Source organism: Lynx rufus, unplaced genomic scaffold (assembly GCF_022079265.1).
Source record: "Lynx rufus isolate CCGP_SWC_20201006 ecotype Redwood Valley unplaced genomic scaffold, mLynRuf1.p SCAF_11, whole genome shotgun sequence".
Classification (NCBI taxonomy): domain Eukaryota; kingdom Metazoa; phylum Chordata; class Mammalia; order Carnivora; family Felidae; genus Lynx; species Lynx rufus.
In genome coordinates this window covers 43,560,523-43,577,689 of record NW_025814825.1, presented here as the reverse complement: position 1 = coordinate 43,577,689, position 17,167 = coordinate 43,560,523, and the positions used below count along the sequence as shown (strand labels likewise).

Below are 17,167 nucleotides of genomic sequence, written 5' to 3'. Positions count from 1 at the left end.
TCTCCCTCTCCCTCTCTCTCTCTGTGTCCCTCCCCCACTCATTCTGTCTCGCTCTCGCTCTCTTTCAAAATAAATACACTTAAAGGTATGCATCACATAATTCTTTCACCCTTTCACTTATCGCCCCAAAAGGTCAGATTTTTTATTTTATTTTTTTTTAACGTTTATTTTTGAGACAGAGAGCGACAGAGCATGAACGGGGGAGGGTCAGAGAGAGAGGGAGACACAGAATCTGAAACAGGCTCCAGGCTCTGAGCTGTCAGCACAGAGCCCGACGCGGGGCTCGAACTCACGGACTGGGAGATCATGACCTGAGCCGAAGTCGGACGCTTAACCAACTGAGCCACCCAGGCGCCCCAAGGCCAGATTTTTTTTGAAGATGCTGTCATCTATAAGATCCTACCTAATTTAAGCCAAAAATAGCAGAAAATGTGGTGCCTCCATATACAATTAGTAATACATATTCCACCTCTTCTAAATTTTTCAAAAACTATATAAATTAACCTCAAGGATGTTACAAAATGAAAGGGAGAACTCATGATTTTCTGATACAGGTGTTATTCACCTCACCAAGCCACAGGTCTGTCTGTACATTTATTTCTCTCTTTACTCATCCATTGGCATCATTTACACTGAAAAAAGCAGAATGATTTGTCCTGACACTAGAAGCACAATGCAGACTCTGCATATTCTTTATACCTTGGGGCATAAGGTTGGGTTGTTTTTATGATTCTCTAAAATCAGCTGCTCCAAAATCCTTTTATCATGACAGCCTAAGCTCAGAGCTGCGTTTTTCCTGGCTGCGTAAAGGAAAACAACACCTTGCCTTGCAAGTGTTCTGACTTGCTTATTATGTGAACTGGTATATTAAATGGGATTGTTTTGGCCAGATTTTCAAAGAACTTCAGAATAAGTGCTCAGGAAAACCTGTATTTCAGAAATGCGCATTTGTTGACCTACATCTCTGACTTCCATGTACTGTTAGAACTGAACGATCTTCCCAGGATTAAGTTTGGTATTTTACTTACTCTCGTGACATCCCCAAATAGAAACATACCTTCCATTTTCAACTTTGTGTAGAGGGTCTAGAATATAGCCCCTCATAGTTTTCATTATACCTTTACATAAGGCCTAGCAAACACTTCCGTGTCTTTAGGAGCCCGAAATCTATTGGCTCCTAAGGGGTTTGTTGTTTGTGACACAGGACATTGTATGTTACTTGAAACTTTTCAGGCTGGGAAAAATACAGCCCTAGAGAGCCAGAAGGCAAGGACTCCTGCCTGACTCTACCATAGAGAATAATTTGAACAATAGAATTCAATGATAATAGTAATTAATACTAACCTAAGGCACTATGTTTCTCTGTGTGTTTTTAAATTTCTCCAATACCCAAGGCTACTGTTAGCTACTTTGTTATTCATCAGGGAGTGGTAAAATGCTCCTTCCAGTTCTTGTCTGTGATTATTGTCAGTGGGATGATGACATAGGCCTAAAAATCTTTATGAGGGTTTTTTATTCATTTTTTAATAGCAAGAAGAAAATAGTCTCCCTTTCTCCACATAAACACACACACGCACACACACGTACACACACATACACACACACGTTTAAGCCACAATTTAAAATTTCATTTTCTGGATTTATTTTTTAAATTCTTGGCTGTAGCATTATTTTAAAAATCTTAACAGGGTGAGCTAAATTCCATTCCACTGACTTTTGTGTATTAACACAATTTTTTATATCATGCAAATATAGCTAGTGTCCATAGATATTTTTTTAACAATGAAAAATATACATTTTTAAAACCAGGATTAAAATCCATTTGGATGAGGTATTGTGTAAAATCCACATTATTAAATTGATTTATATTGTGCATTAGGGCAGGTTAAACAAAATTTAATATACATTTGTAACACTCAGATAAAGTCTACTAAATTCTCTTAACTAGCTTTCAGTATTTCTTCTGACATTTGTATATAAGTAGAAAATCTTCAAAAACTCTCCTGTATGTTTCTCTTGTCATGAATTTGATTCTCATAGATTTATCCATGGTAAAGATGTGTTTTAGTGCTCTGTTATCTTACAAATTTCCCTTTGCGTAACTGACAAACTATTTCTATTTCTTTTCTCTATTACTGAAAGATCTCATATGGAATTCTATAATGTGTAATTGATGGACTTCTTAAAAAAATTTATTAACGTTCATTTATTTTGAGAGAGAGACAGAGTGTGATCAGGGGAGGGGCAGAGAGAGAGGGAGACAGAATCTGAAGCAGGTTCCAGGCTTTGAGCTGTCAGCACAGAGCCCAACGTGGGGCTCAAACTCACGAACCACGAGATCATGACCTGAGCCGAAGTTGCATGCTTAACCAACTGAGCCACCCAGGTGCCCCAAACCGATTTTTTTTTCACCCTCAAGACGAAAGAGCCCTTGACTTAGCTAGCTATTAGGCATGCCCGAGAGGTTGCCTTACTGAGTAGGATGGCTACTTAGAGCAGGAAAATATGGGGAGGGTCGATACCATTAGTGTGATAAAAACTTGTCCACTGCAAGACTAGAAAACTCATCTGGTAACTAATATTGAGGGTAGGATACTGAACAAGAACCTTACAGAGCTCCTTTCACCTGAAGTTCCTGTCTTATTTTATTAGATCTGGCACTTTGTCAAGTTCTTTAGAGACTAGAGAAGCAAGAGTGTCTGTGATTCACTGTTGTTACTGGGGTGTGTTCTCTTGGAGAAGAATAGAGTGATTCAGGTTAGATTAATAATGGTGAGGAAGGGGGTAGATAGTGTGTGGGTGGGAGGGTCGTGGCAGAGGAGTTAAGACTGTGGAAAGGTAGTGGTAATAAAAGTATAGCTAAAAGCCACATTTTTTCTCAGATCCTTTATTAACTCAAATGTTACTGCTGCATTCATTTCAAGGAAAAAAGGTATTAGATGTCAGCAAATCCTTAAGCAACAGAACATGTCTTATAATCATCCTTAACTACCTGAAGTTTGAGAGATAACAACTCCCAAGATAATTTCACAGTATTGAAGTCTGTTTGAAGTGCTGGCAAAGAAGTCAATGCATTTTGCTATCCTTGCTTCTCATTACTGTTTCAGTCTTTTTATATTAAAAGCTTTTATATTAAAAGCTTTCTTCTTGATGATATTTTTTAGATGGAGAAGCAAGACTGTCTAATTGTACCAGGAAAATAAGGAGTTAAGAGATCATTCTACCATGTTCTAGGATGCTATTGATTTTTTTTTTCATCTGCTCTTCTAACCCCTTGGCAAACTTTGATGATAGATATAGTAGTAGAGAAAATCTGTGAGTCAGCCTACAACCAGGAATGTTCTGGTCCAATTCATGATCTGAAAGCTAGTTTGAAACTTCATCCCTTTCCCACCTTCCCAAAGGCTACATAAAATGCCTTAGATTTTCATCATGGGCCTTATGAGCAGTACCAAACTCATTGAATGCAGAGCACCTGACACAGAGGTCTAAATCCCCAGCGAGGATCCACTGGAAAGACATTATCAAAGATGGGGGAGGTGGATTGAGCAAAGGCAACTCTTCCTTGATTCTCTCTCTTCCACCTCCAAGACATCCTCATGCCCATGTCCCCCACGCCATACCTAACTTGTCAGTGACATCAGCATTACCCAGATCTCCACTCTGTCACACCTCTGTGGCCACCAAAAAATAATGCATGAAACTTGATGATGATGCTGGTGACCCTCACCTGGCAAATGGTACCACCATTTTTTAATAGTGAAAATACGTGTTTCCCATGAATAGGATCTTGGAAAAGAAGCAACAAATATAGCTACATTAATCCTGACCTGATCCTCCAAGACTCCACCCATCTATTTAAACTTCATTAACCCAAAATTAAGACAATAGTTTTCCTTCAACAATGAGCACCTTTAACTCAAACTCTTGCCAAACCTCCCACCTCCCCAAGTTTTCCCCTTATGTGCCACTCTAGTTACTACTATCACAGCTTTCAAGTACCTACATCATCTCAGTTATTTTTCCCTTTTCAATGTAGGTGACTGGCTCTGAGTCAAATTATCCTTTTCTTAGAGCCATTTACAAACTTTTCCTTTATCTTTTTTTTTTTTTAATCAAGAGAATGTTACTCAACTGTTTTCCAGTAGTCCATAGTACATGGAAATGATGGCTTAGTTTGCACTGTTTACTCTCTTCCTTACACTGTGTTATAACTTGTGAATCTATGCCTTTCTGTGAGTGCTGGATATTGAAAACTCAACCTCTATGTTACCAAAGGTCTACTGTGAGTAGAATTCATACCAAATACACAGATAACACTGACCAGCAGACACGGTCTTCTTAGACTTTTGAAAGCCTGTCATTTGGCAGATAGCATATCATGATACCAAAGAACACAGGCTGGGTTTGGAAAGTAGGCAACTAATCACATCCACATTTGTTAAGCAAATTCCTATGAGACTATGAATTATAAGCTGCCCATAGGATTTTTAAAAAACAAAAAAGCATTACTATAGGTTGCCATTTTCTGAAATGCTTTCCTAGCGTAACTCTGGGCCGTTGAAATAGGGCATTTTAAACCTGCACGTACAAGTTTAAGATTTTTGTAAAACTGCCAAATCTTTAATATAACAATAATTAACATAAAGCTTGTGCAATTAAGCTGCCCCGAAAGGAATGAGTTTCAATCTTTGGCAAGATGTTCCTCTTTTTTAAAAAGCAGCTTTACCAGTACATATTATCTTCACTCAGAGCTGTTTCCCTTAGTTTTGTAGGTATGTGAAGCTGAGTTTGTTTCATGCCAATAAGTGTCTATAGGGATAACAGTTTATTTTCAGTCACTATTTTTCAGAATGAATCAATCCTGACCAAACCAATTTTATCCACCAATATAATCTGCTATGAATATTTTCATTTTTATAGTTTGAAAGAATCAGACTTGCTGATCCCCTTAACCTAATGAGAATTCTTCTGTGCTGAGAATGTGATTAAGCTCCCAAAAGAAACTCTACGAAGAGCATTCATTTCAGAAAAAGAAATCCACAGATATCAAACAGTAGATGTGGTAGGCCAGTACCTGAAGTGACTTGATTTTAGGGAGTGAAAATAGCATATTATTACAGATTTGAAAGACTACATCTTAAGATTATGGGAACTAATGGGAGTACAAATCTTCCTCTACTTATAATGGAGTTATATTCTGATAAACTCATCGTAAAGTGAAAATATTGTTAAGTTGAAAATGCATTTAAAACACCTAACCTACTGAACATGCTAGCAGCCTAGCCTATCTTAAATGTTCCAAAACACTTACATTAGCTTACAGTTGGGCAAGATCATCTATTTCATAAGTATTGGATATCTCGTCTAATGTATTGAATACTGTACTGAATGAAAGGGAAAAACAGAATGGTTGTATGGGTACAGAATGGTCTTAAGTGTGTGGGTTGTTTCCCCTCGTGATCACATGGCTGACTGGGAGCTGTGGCTGCCTGCCGCTGCTTAGCATCAGGAGAGAGTAGAGATCACACTTCAAAATTCAAAGTACAGTTTCTATTGAATGCATATTACTTTTGCACCATCGTAAAGTTGAGAAATCTTAAGTTGAACCATCCTAAGTCTGTACTTACAAAGCTAAAACTGAACATTTGCATACTAATTACAGCTCTGAAGGCAAACCTTATAAACCCATCAATAACTGCTCAAGCTAAGATTATAGGAAGCTTTCCCCAGTCACTATGTTCATAACTGAACTCGTGCTCAAGAGTTCAAAATTCAGTGCCAGGAATTCTGTAGGAGAAGAAAGAATGAGAGGGGAAAGGAGGAAGGGAGACATCTTCACTATATGTTTCTTGCTTTTAAGGAGAACAAAACCTGTGTTTTAAAACACTATTTTTTATAACATTACTGATTACTAGGCTTGTGTATACCATACTACAAGTTATTTTGCAGATTTAACCTGGGTTTTGAGGTCCACATAGCTCAAACACCACGAAAACTGGGCACACTAGTGAGGCTATATTCTGAGAAAATCATGATTTCTTCCTTAATGAGAAATGCGTACCTCACGTTCTTTAAGACCTTTGATACAATTGAATAAAAAGGATTATAGAAGTTCAAGACTCCATGGTTAATGAAGATGTAAACATGCGTTATAGATATACCTACACTTTCTTACGATGGGTGCAATATCATAATAACAGGTTAGACCTGAGTATATCTTATAAATTAGATAAGCTGCATTTTATAGAAGGTAAAATTTTAACTGAATAAGGCTGTAAAGCCACAGACCTAACTTCATTTGTCTTTAGCATGCCAAACCTTCTCTTTGTTGAATTTTGTTGTTGTGTGCAGTGAGTTGGGGATGAAATGGGCTGTGGTCACAAATTGGGAAGGTGAGGTTTCTTCAACATGGCATAATCATGGGTTGTCAGTTCAAATTGGAGAAAATGGGAAAGTCATTTGGGATTTTTGTGTGAATACAAGTTTCGGTAAGTACAGTGATACACATTGACATTTACAACGGCTTTTCTCAGATTCATTCATCCTGCTGGAAATATGACGCAGCAGGAGATTCCATACAAATGGAATCAGAGCAGCAGAGTTCTTTACGGACCCTGCTACTAACAACGTACTATGTGACTTTGGCAGATTCGGTGAAATCTTATGGTTTCAGTTTTCTCATCTATGAATTCTAGAGAGAAGAGTGATCTTTTCTAGCTCTGAGTTTTTCTAATTACAGTTTGGGCACATTTTGGTTTGCCTGAGATTACCAGTTTCCACCATTACTTAGTTCATAGACAGTTAAAGTTACATATAAAATTCCCTGTAGAAACAACCATTAATATGGTGCTATGGACAATGTTCTAGGTGCTAAAGATAGAAAAGTAAACACATTTTTTTTAGGAGTTAACAAAGAAAATTGGACATATCAGTATTTATCACATAGATTCGATCAGTATGAGCCCTGGGAAAATTTGTTACATGGAGGATTTTTTTTCTTCAATGACCTTTCCTTCCTCTCAGCAGCCTTCCCATATCATTAAAATCCCAGTCTCCCAAGCCCTGCACTTCAGGCTAGCTCCCACTACCTGCCACTTGCCACCACAGGACACACTCCTGGTTACTCTGCTTTTACTGTCATCTTCTGGCATTCATGCCCTTACTTTTATTAACGTTTGATGCTTACCAGAGGTGCTCAATAAATATGTTTTGAGTGGATAAATTTAATGATAAATGATTAATCAGTAGCTCAAAAGGTGAAAATCCCAAACAAAGTAAAAAAAAGAGAGTTGTAGTGTGGCAATCTAATAGAGTAAGGGATGGGGATGGGAGAATATTAACAGCAGGCAGAATTGTCACTGTGCCCTTTAAATTACTGATGGAGGCTGGTTACCAGAAAGACCAAGCCATGATTAGAAGCTTGGAATTCTCAGGCACCTCCCTCTCCCCCAACAACTTCTCTTGAGGGGAGAGGGCCTAAAAGCTGAGTTAATAATTGATCATGTCTATGTGAGGAAGCCTCCATAAAATCCCAACAGTATTGGGTTCGAAGAGCTTCCAGGTTGGTGAACACATCCACGTACCAGGAGGGTGACATATCCCAGTTCTACAGGGACAGAAGCTCCTGTGCTCAGGACCCTCCCAGACCTCACCCAATGCATCTCTTAGTCTGGCTGTTCATCTGCATCCCTTATCATGTCCTTTAATAAACTGGTAAACACAAGTAAGTGTTTCCCTGAGTTCTGAGAGCTGCTGTAGCAAATAATTGAATCCAAGGGGTAGGAGGTCACAGGAACCTCTACTTTGTAGCCAAGTTGGACAGAGGTTTGGGTAACCTGGGAACCTACAACTTATGACTGGCATCTGTAGTAGGAAACAGTCTCATGAAATTGAGCCTTTCACTTGTGAGATCTGATGCTATTTCCAGGCAGATAGTGTCAGAATTGAGTTAAATTGTAGGACCCAGCTGGTGTCACAGAGAGTTGCTTAGTGTGGGAAACAAAACCTTGCATTTGGTGACCAGAGGTGTCAGAAGTGTTGCAAGCACAGTAAAGGAGACGCACAGGAGGCAAGATTGCATTTTTTTAACATCCATATTATCTAGCAATTCCACTTCTTGGTATATACCCCAAAGAATTGAAAGCAGAGACTCAAACAGATATTTATATACCAGCATATTTATATACCAACATTACTCACTACAACCAAAAGGTGGAAACAACCCAAACGTCTATCAGCAGATGAATGGATAAGCAAAATGTGGTTTCTGCATACAAATGGAATACTATCCAACCTTAAAATACAATGCTAAAGAAATAAGCCAGGCAAAATCGGTCACAACTTCCCAGCTTCATCCTCAACCACTTTGCAGCACACACCCTGCACACAGGCCTTCTCTAATCATGTACTTGCAGTTGCCAAAACAGACCAGACTCCTCATCATCTTGCTTGGTCTTTCTGCCTGGAAGACACAGGCACAACATGTGCATGTGCATCTGTACAAATACACTTTAAGCAGCCTAATTCCTCCTCCCACCTCAAGACTAGGATCAAGGGTCAAAATCCCCACCCTCTCTCACTTCCTTCCCAGTGGCCCATGTTCTTTTATTCCCCTCCCCATCCTCACCTTCTAGCTGGTTAATTGCCCTTCCTTTTTCACAGCACCCTGTAGCTGTGAAATAATACATATTTTTACCATGAGTTATTTGAGGGCAGGAACTGCATCTTTGATCTCTGTATCCCCGGCACCTGCATAAGACTGAGCAGATTTTTGGGGTTCAGTTGGGAGATAAAGTGCTAAGGGCACAGGCAAAGTGCTAAGGGAATTCTGAGAAGGTTGAGTCAAGGAAGACTTCATAGGGGAAAAAATGGTATTCAAGCTATATTTCATCTTCTTTACAAAAATATTTAAAGAATCTTCCTTCTTGCTTTTCAGTCAACATTTTTTTTACAACTAATTCTGTAAAATACATTCTATAAGTATATAAACCTGATTACAGTGTACAGATAACACCTTGAGTAATAGAGTGATAGATTTATGATTGAGAAATTTTTTTCTGTTTTGTTGTTTTTTGACAGGGGGGGAGGAGGAGAGGGAGAGAGTGAGAAAGAATCTTAAGCAGGCTCCACGCCCCGTACAGAGCCTGATTCCGGGCTCTATCTCAGGACCATAAGATCATGACTGGAGCCAAAATCAAGAGTTGGATGCTTAACCAACTAAGGCATCCTAACGCCCCCAACTGAGTAGTTTTTAAACACCTTATTGACAGACTTACAAAAATGGGTTATTATTTTCTACTCGTTGCTGTATATTGGGTTATAAAAAACGAATCACAGTGTAGCAGTTAAAAGAATAGACAGTGGGGGCGCTGAGTGGCTTATTCAGTTAAGCATCCAATTTTGGTTCAAGTCACATCTCCCAGTTTGTGAGTTACAGCCCTGCTTTGGGTGCGCTCAAGCCCCATTTCCGGTGAGTGCGAGCCCCCTGTGAGGTAAGCCCCACTTCTCTCTCTCTTTCTCTCTCTACCCCTCACTCACTTGTGCCCTCTCTTTCTCACACACAAAAAAAAAAAAAAAGAGGAAGAAGAGGAAGGAGAGGGAGAGGAAGGAGGAGGAAGGAGGAGGTAGGAAGAGGAGGAGGAAGAGGAGGAGAAGAGGAGACATTGGAGTCAGATATACCTGGATTTAAATCTCAACTCTGACCTTATAAACTGATAGCAATGATAATCTCACCAAAAGTGTTTCTTTATATATCGAATGGGGTAATAATATCTACTCTATTAAATATGATGATACAGGTAAAGTTTAACATGGAACTTGCCAGATAGTAACTCTCTACATAATGGTGGTGAAGGTGGTGGCGCTGGTGGTGATTACCTTAAAGCTGAGGATGGAGAAAAGTGGCAGGGAGGTACAAGATTGCTGCTTGATCATAAAACTTTTCTCATCTCTCATTTAGACAAGTTTTCTCAGATTGTTCTCCAGTAAAACAGTGGTGTCCTATGAGCTGGTTCAAGGTGTTTTACAGGTAAGATCAAAATTAGGGTGATCTTTTCTAAATTTGCAGAAAAAAAATAAAATAAGAAATAGGACGTTTCCAATTATAATTTTTTTCTGTATACACTTCTTAAAACTTTTGTGTCTGCTAATGGATAACAGATAACAAATGAATAGGTAGCAAATGAATATTAAGAAACATCAGTAAACTGATTTAAGTTTATTCAACATTCACCAAATACTTGTTTTATAAAAGGTTTTTTTGTGTTTTTTTGCGGGGGGAGGGGAAGACTTTGGTCGTTTGTTAGTATTATAGCTCTTAGTTCGTATGACAAAGTGAAATATGGCTTTATTTCATTCTGTTCCACAAAGAACACCATGTCATCCACATGCTTGACCACTTACAGAAGCACATGGTCTGCTATTACCAGCATCCCATTGTCTGAAGCGTTAGTGTCCTGGGTTTTAAGGCACCCTTAAGACTTTACTGAAATATCCTTGGAGAACCTCACTGTTCATCTCCTAACCCCGTCTTATATTAGAGGAACACTGCCTTACAAGTACAGAATTTTTAAAAAGCTGAAATCTTGGTTGCTGCATATTTCTGTTACTTGTGGCACATGCTATGAATGGATCAGTACTTCTGTATCTCCTAGAGTCACTCTATACGAAGATGCCCTAAAGAGTGAGTAAGAAGAAATGGGAAACAGAGGAAACATGTCCTGCTTTATCCCATGCTGTATGCTAGTCATCCCCAAGAAGAGAGAACCATGCTGTTCAGAGCTAATGATTGAACAAGGTAGCTGCTCAAACTTTGGGAAACACGAATGACTACATCTTGACTCATCTTCCTGTCAGAAATCCTGAGGCTCAGAGTAACTTATCGATTGTTTGTTTTTGATAAGTAGGTAAGTCTAGCACATTTCTGCGTGTTGACTGGCATGACCAGTCTGAGGACTTGAGGAACCCAATCTGCTATATAGTTTTGGGCAGTCCTCATCATATGTGTGGCTCAGTGTTACTTTATGTTTACTCTGTTAAGTCTTCCATGTTAATTCAGAGGCATGGAAGAAAAGAGTTTGGAAATTTCATTATCTAGACCTAAGTAGAATGGTGTAAAGAACATGGCAAGAACTCTGAGACCCAAGTCTATGCTTCTCCGGATACTTCAAACTGCTGAAGGCCTGGATGAACACTTATGTTTGAGTCAATTTCACTTTTGCAAGTAATGCTTCACATTTAAGGACCATCACCATAAAAATTTTCATTATTTATATTTTTATTAATTGCTTATCTCAAGTGCCGACTTTATTGCTGTGAAGTGAATCTAAAAACCCTAATAAAAATTGGGAATAGTGATCTCTCTTCCTAAGGCTTCTGTATCCAGACCACAGTTGGATATATAGGAAAAGTTTAATGGTTGGCCTTTAGCCAACTAAATTTCTCAGTAATTTTAGAACCCTCTTGGAAGAATTTCCTGGAAAACTCTTATTGTAGGTATCTGAGCCGTGATATTGCTAAATATGCCACAAACATAGCCTTCAGTCCACAAAATAACAATATACTCTACCAACTTTGAGTTTAAGGAATTAGAATCTTACTATTTTTTTATTCCTATACAAAGAAATCAAATGAGGAAGGGTATAAGAACAACCAAAATGGGTTTACTACAGGAGTACAGTGCTGTTTTAGCACTTGATAATCAACACAGTTCACCATATTGGCCCTCCCAAAAAATTATATGTCCATCTAAATAGAGGGTTGGAGTGCCTGGGTGGCTCAGTTGGTTAAGCTTCCAACTCTTGATTTTGGCTCAGGCCATGATCTCACAGTTGTGGGATCAAACCCTGTGCACTGGGTGTGGAGCCTGTTTAAGACCCTGTCTCTACCTTTCTTTCTGCCCTTCCCCTGCTCACGTACGCTGTCTCTCTCTCTCTCTCTCTCTCCCTCTCTCTCTCTCTCTCTCTCTCTCTCACACACACACACACACACACACACACACACACACACACAAAGTAGATGGTTAATAAAAAGCATTTGATAAAGTTCAACATTAATTCAGGCTAAATAAAAGCAAATGTTTAACAACTTATTTAATAAAGTATTTAATTTAAAAACTATGATAAATATAATGGTGAAAGGTTGAAAACTTTTCCTTTAAAATTGAGAATAGCAAGGATGCTCACTCTTATCACTTATATTCATCGTACTGAATGATAATGTAATTCTTATTACAAAGTATAAGGCAAAAAAAAATATAGGACTGGAAAGGAGAAAACAAAACTCACTATTTGCAGATGATATGATTAACTATACAGAAAACCCAAAAGAATCTACAAATAAATTATTCTAAATAATATGAGAATATAGTGAGATGAAATACTACACTTAAAGTCAAAGTAGTAAAAAAATCTATTAAACTTTTAATAGAAAATGAAATTAAAAAAAAACTTTTTCTAATAGCATCAAAAACATTAATACGTATGAAAGACATAAAACCTCTACACAAAGGGGCGCCTGGGTGGCTCAGTCAGTTAACTGTCTGACTTCGGCTCAGGTCATGATCGCACAGTTCATGGGGTTAAGCCCCGCGTCAGGCTCTGTGCTGACAGCTCAGAGCCTGGACCCTGCTTTGTATTCTGTGTCTCCCTCTCGCTCTGCTCCTCCCCCACTCATGCTCTGTCTCTCTCTCAAAAGTAAATAAACATTAAAAAAAAAAAAACCTCTACACAAAAAACGATGAAATGTATAGAGTATAAAATTAAGGGACATATAAACTCTGTTTATAAAACATATAAGCATATAAACTGTAAACGTTAAAACATATGAACTGTATGTTTATAAAGCACATAACCTATAAAATACATACAACTATACCACATTATTTTAAGAAATCATAGACCTAAATAAATGGAGGCATAGACAAGGCTCCTGAATTGGAAGACTACATTTTAAAGATGTTGATTTCCCTCAAATTGGTATATGGATTTTGTGCAATTTCAGTTTTTAAAAATTCTAGTTTGTATGAACATTTAAAAATGTTTGTATATATGTGTGTGTTTGGTAGGCTGATTCTGAAATTTAAATGAAAATGTAAAGGCCCAAGAACAGCCAAGAAACATTGAAAAAAGAAAAAGAAGAATGACTTGTTCTCCTAGATATCTTGATTTATAGGCAGTGTTGAATTGGAGCAAGGAGAGATGAATAACAGGGAAATAGAGTCCAAAAAATATGGATGTAGAAGAGACTTGATCTATGATAAAGACAGCACTAAAGAGAAATGGTAGAAAGAATGATCTTTTTAAGTAAAGAGTACTAGGTCAACTGGATAGCCATGTGGGAAAAAACTAAATTTGACTCCTAACTCATACCATTCACAAAAATCAGTTCCAAATGTTAAAGGTTCAAAAATAACAATTTAGGAGACTTACAAGAGAGGATATCTTTATGACCTTGGGAAATAGAAAGGTTTCTTAGATAAGAGATAAAACACACTGATCATTAAGGAAAAAATTAAGTGTTCAGTTTACAAAAAAAATTTAAGACTGAAACAGATGCCACAGATTGGGAGAAGTTATTTCCAAAATATATAACTGATAATATCAAGGAAATTAATAAGAAAAAGACAAACAATCCCCATTTAGAAACACCCACCTGGGTGGCTCAGTCAGTTAAGCATCTGACTTGATTTCAGCTCAAAGCTGTGGGATCAAACCCCCATGTCTGACTCTGTCCTGAGTGTGCAACCTGCTTAGGATTCTCTCCCTCTCTCTCTTCCTCCGTCTCTCCCCCAACTTGTGCACACGTGCGCTCCCTCTCTCTCCCAAAAAATAAATAAAATAATTAAATAAAAACGGCCATGAAACTTGAACAGGCTCTTCACCAAAGGGTATATCCAAATGGCCAATAAATACACAAAAAGGTAGGAAACCTCATTAGTAATCAGGGAAATTAAAAATAAAGCCACAATAAGATACTACTGTAGACCCACCAAAATAGCAAAACTGAAAAAGCCTGACAATAGCAAGTGTTTGTGTGGATCTAGAACAACTGAAGCTCTTACACACTGCTAGTGGGAGTGTAAACTCCTGGGGAATATCTGGAATTAGGTACTAAAGTTAAAAGTGAACATACCCTATCACCCAGTAAACACGTTCCTAGGTATAGATCCAGCAGGAATTTTGTGCACATGTTCACCAAAAGCATGTATAAGAATATCTGTAGCAGCATTTTTCAGGATAGTCAAAGTCTGAAGCATTTTAAATGTCAGTGTATAAATAACATGTAATATATTCATACAACAGAAAGCTGCACAGCAATAAAAATGAATTACACATGACAATGTGGATGGATCTCATAAACATAGTGTTGAGCAAAAGAAGTTATACACAAAAGATACATATCAAATAATTCCATTTTAATTTCAAAAATAGACAAAATTAATTTGTGGTACTACAAGTTCCTGAAAAGTAGACTTGCTGAAGGCTGGCAATGAATGTTCTATTTGTTGCCCTAGATGGTGTATATTCACTTTGTGATTGTTCATTAAGCTTCTATATTTATAATTTGTGTACCTTTCTGTATGCGTGTTATTTTTTTAAAGCCATGAAAACAAAAGACAAGCAGCCCATGAATCAATTGCTTTCCCTTCATGTTCCAAGATTTACTTCTTTCTTGAATTCAGAAGTTTTAAGGTAGCAACAGGCATTTCTACGTAGAAGCTACATTATACATACTTATTGAATTAAAAAATTATTTACTGGGGCGCCTGGGTGGCGCAGTCGGTTAAGCGTCCGACTTCAGCCAGGTCACGATCTCACGGTCCGTGAGTTCGAGCCCCGCGTCAGGCTCTGGGCTGATGGCTCGGAGCCTGGAGCCTGTTTCCGATTCTGTGTCTCCCTCTCTCTGCCCCTCCCCCGTTCATGCTCTGTCTCTCTCTGTCCCAAAAATAAATAAACATTGAAAAAAAAATTAAAAAAAAAATTATTTACTAATACTTTATTTTTTAGAACACTTTTCGGTTTACAGAAAGTACGGAGTTCCCATACATGTCCTCACCTTCTCTCCTGACCAACCACAGTTTTTCTATTATTAGCATCTTACATCATTAGTGTGATATCTTTTGTTATAATTGTGAGCCAATATTGATACATTATCATTAACTAAAATCCATACTTTACATTAGGGCTCATTCTTTGTGATGTGCATTATATGGGTTTGGATGAATATGTAAAGACATGTATCCACCAATACAGTAGAATTTAGTTTACATTGGTATTTAGTTTAGTTAGCTTGATATAGTTGCTATAATGATTATTCTTTCCCATTGCTGATTGATTTTTGCTTTCTTTATAACTATAGCTATTTCCCACGGAGGATGTAAGTTTCTTTTTATGTCATTAGCCACGGGTTTAAGTTAAGTAACATCAAGTTAAGGATTTATGGCCAAGTACTGGGCAAAAGAAGTTGCTTCCTAGGCCTGAAATTTCAGAGATAGCCTACCTTGCATTTGTCTTTGGCAGTTAGAAGATATGTCAATATTCCAGTGAAATATTCTATTATAATGTTTCAGGGAGGACTTGCCTTGGGCCAACCACCTTCAGCCCCCACACTGAAGATCTCTGAATCACGCTATGAATCATCACAAGACTCAAGACAGGATGTGCAAGTTCTTACTCCTGGCACAGTCATCTCAAAAGGCTTGGTATACCTTAATATGTGAATATCGACCATATTCAGCCTGAAGACGGTGTGGACAGCAGATTTTTCCTCCACTCCTCCCCCCATTCCTCAGGGAAGCACCTCAGAAATGACTAACATCATGACAGGAAAGGTAGATAACTGTTCTCACCTGCCTTAGTTTACAAAGAAGCACGTAGTAGTGGTTTCTTCTAAGTACTCAGGACTAACGGAGAAAATCTAATGACTGTACTTTGGTCATAGAGTGAACTTTGTTGGATGTGTAATCATGAGCACATTTTAGTCGTTGAACAACATACTGGGAGCGTTGGTTATATATTAGAATAAGAGAAAGCAGATATATTTGGATATGTTCAAAAAGACCAACATGTCATATTAACACAATTCATAAACAGAACTAATGAAATCCAAAGTCAAGAATAACATCAGAGGCAGCTCAAAGTTGTCATGAGGCAAGATGAGCTTACCAACATTTAAACCAGGTTATATAAAAAATAAAACCATTGTTTTTTTTCCTCCCTTTTTTATTGTTTCAAGTTTTTATTTAAATTACAGCATACAACATAATATGTTGGTTAACATACAGCATAATATTAGTTTCAGGAGTAGGATGTAGTGATTCATCACTACATACAATATCCAGTGCTCATCACAAGTGCCCTCCTTAATACCCATCACCCATTTGACCCAACTGCCCCCCACCTTCCCTCCAGCAACCCTCAGTTTGTTCGCTATAGTTAAGAGTCTCTTTTATGGTTTGCTTCTCCCCACCAACCATGTTCATCTGTTTTGTTTCTTAAATTCCACATATGAGCGAAATCCTATAGTTTTTGTCTTTCTCCTACTGACTTCACTTAGCATAATACCCTCTAGGTTCATCCACATTGTTGCAAATGGCAAGATTTCATTCTTTTTCATGACTAAGTAATATTCCAGTGTGTGTGTGTGTGTGTGTGTGTGTGTGTGTGTGTGTGTGTACACAAATACCCATTGTTAAACATTTTAACATCTATTTGTATGCTACAAACATGATGATTGCTTATTCAATAAAACAGTGCCTTTAACAGCTATATACAACAAAGCAGTGTTACCTGAGTTTGAGTTACTGTGAAGCAAGAAGTGAACTCTTCATTCATTAGTTCAGATTTTCTCCTATATCACACTCATGTGCATGGAGGTCACAGGAGCTCTCAAAGTATCCTAAATTATTTTTTCTTCCTCTATCCCCCATCTTTGTTGTTGTTTAGAGATTACCATCCACCAGATCTAAATATTATTTTAAAGTAGCAAATATATGGGCTTGTCCTTTTCTGAAAACATTCCTACCTGGTGATACATCATGATCTTTGAGTTCAGGTGTGGCTGAGAAGGTCTCTGAGATGCAAACAGGCTTCCCCATTCTGAAGTCTAGTCTGTCCTCTGACGAATGCTGTTAGCTGACTTCTGAAATGCAAGGTTCTCAAGTGTG

General features: G+C 37.9%; 1 long non-coding RNA gene across 1 annotated transcript; it reads left to right on the top strand.

Annotated features, from left to right (window-relative positions):
* Positions 1-9,964: 9,964 nt before the first annotated feature.
* LOC124506728 (uncharacterized) lies at positions 9,965-16,219 on the top strand. The gene is made up of 2 exons (XR_006960869.1): positions 9,965-10,030; positions 15,572-16,219. It is a non-coding gene; the product is annotated as an uncharacterized LOC124506728 (long non-coding RNA).
* The last annotated feature ends 948 nt before the right edge of the window (positions 16,220-17,167 follow it).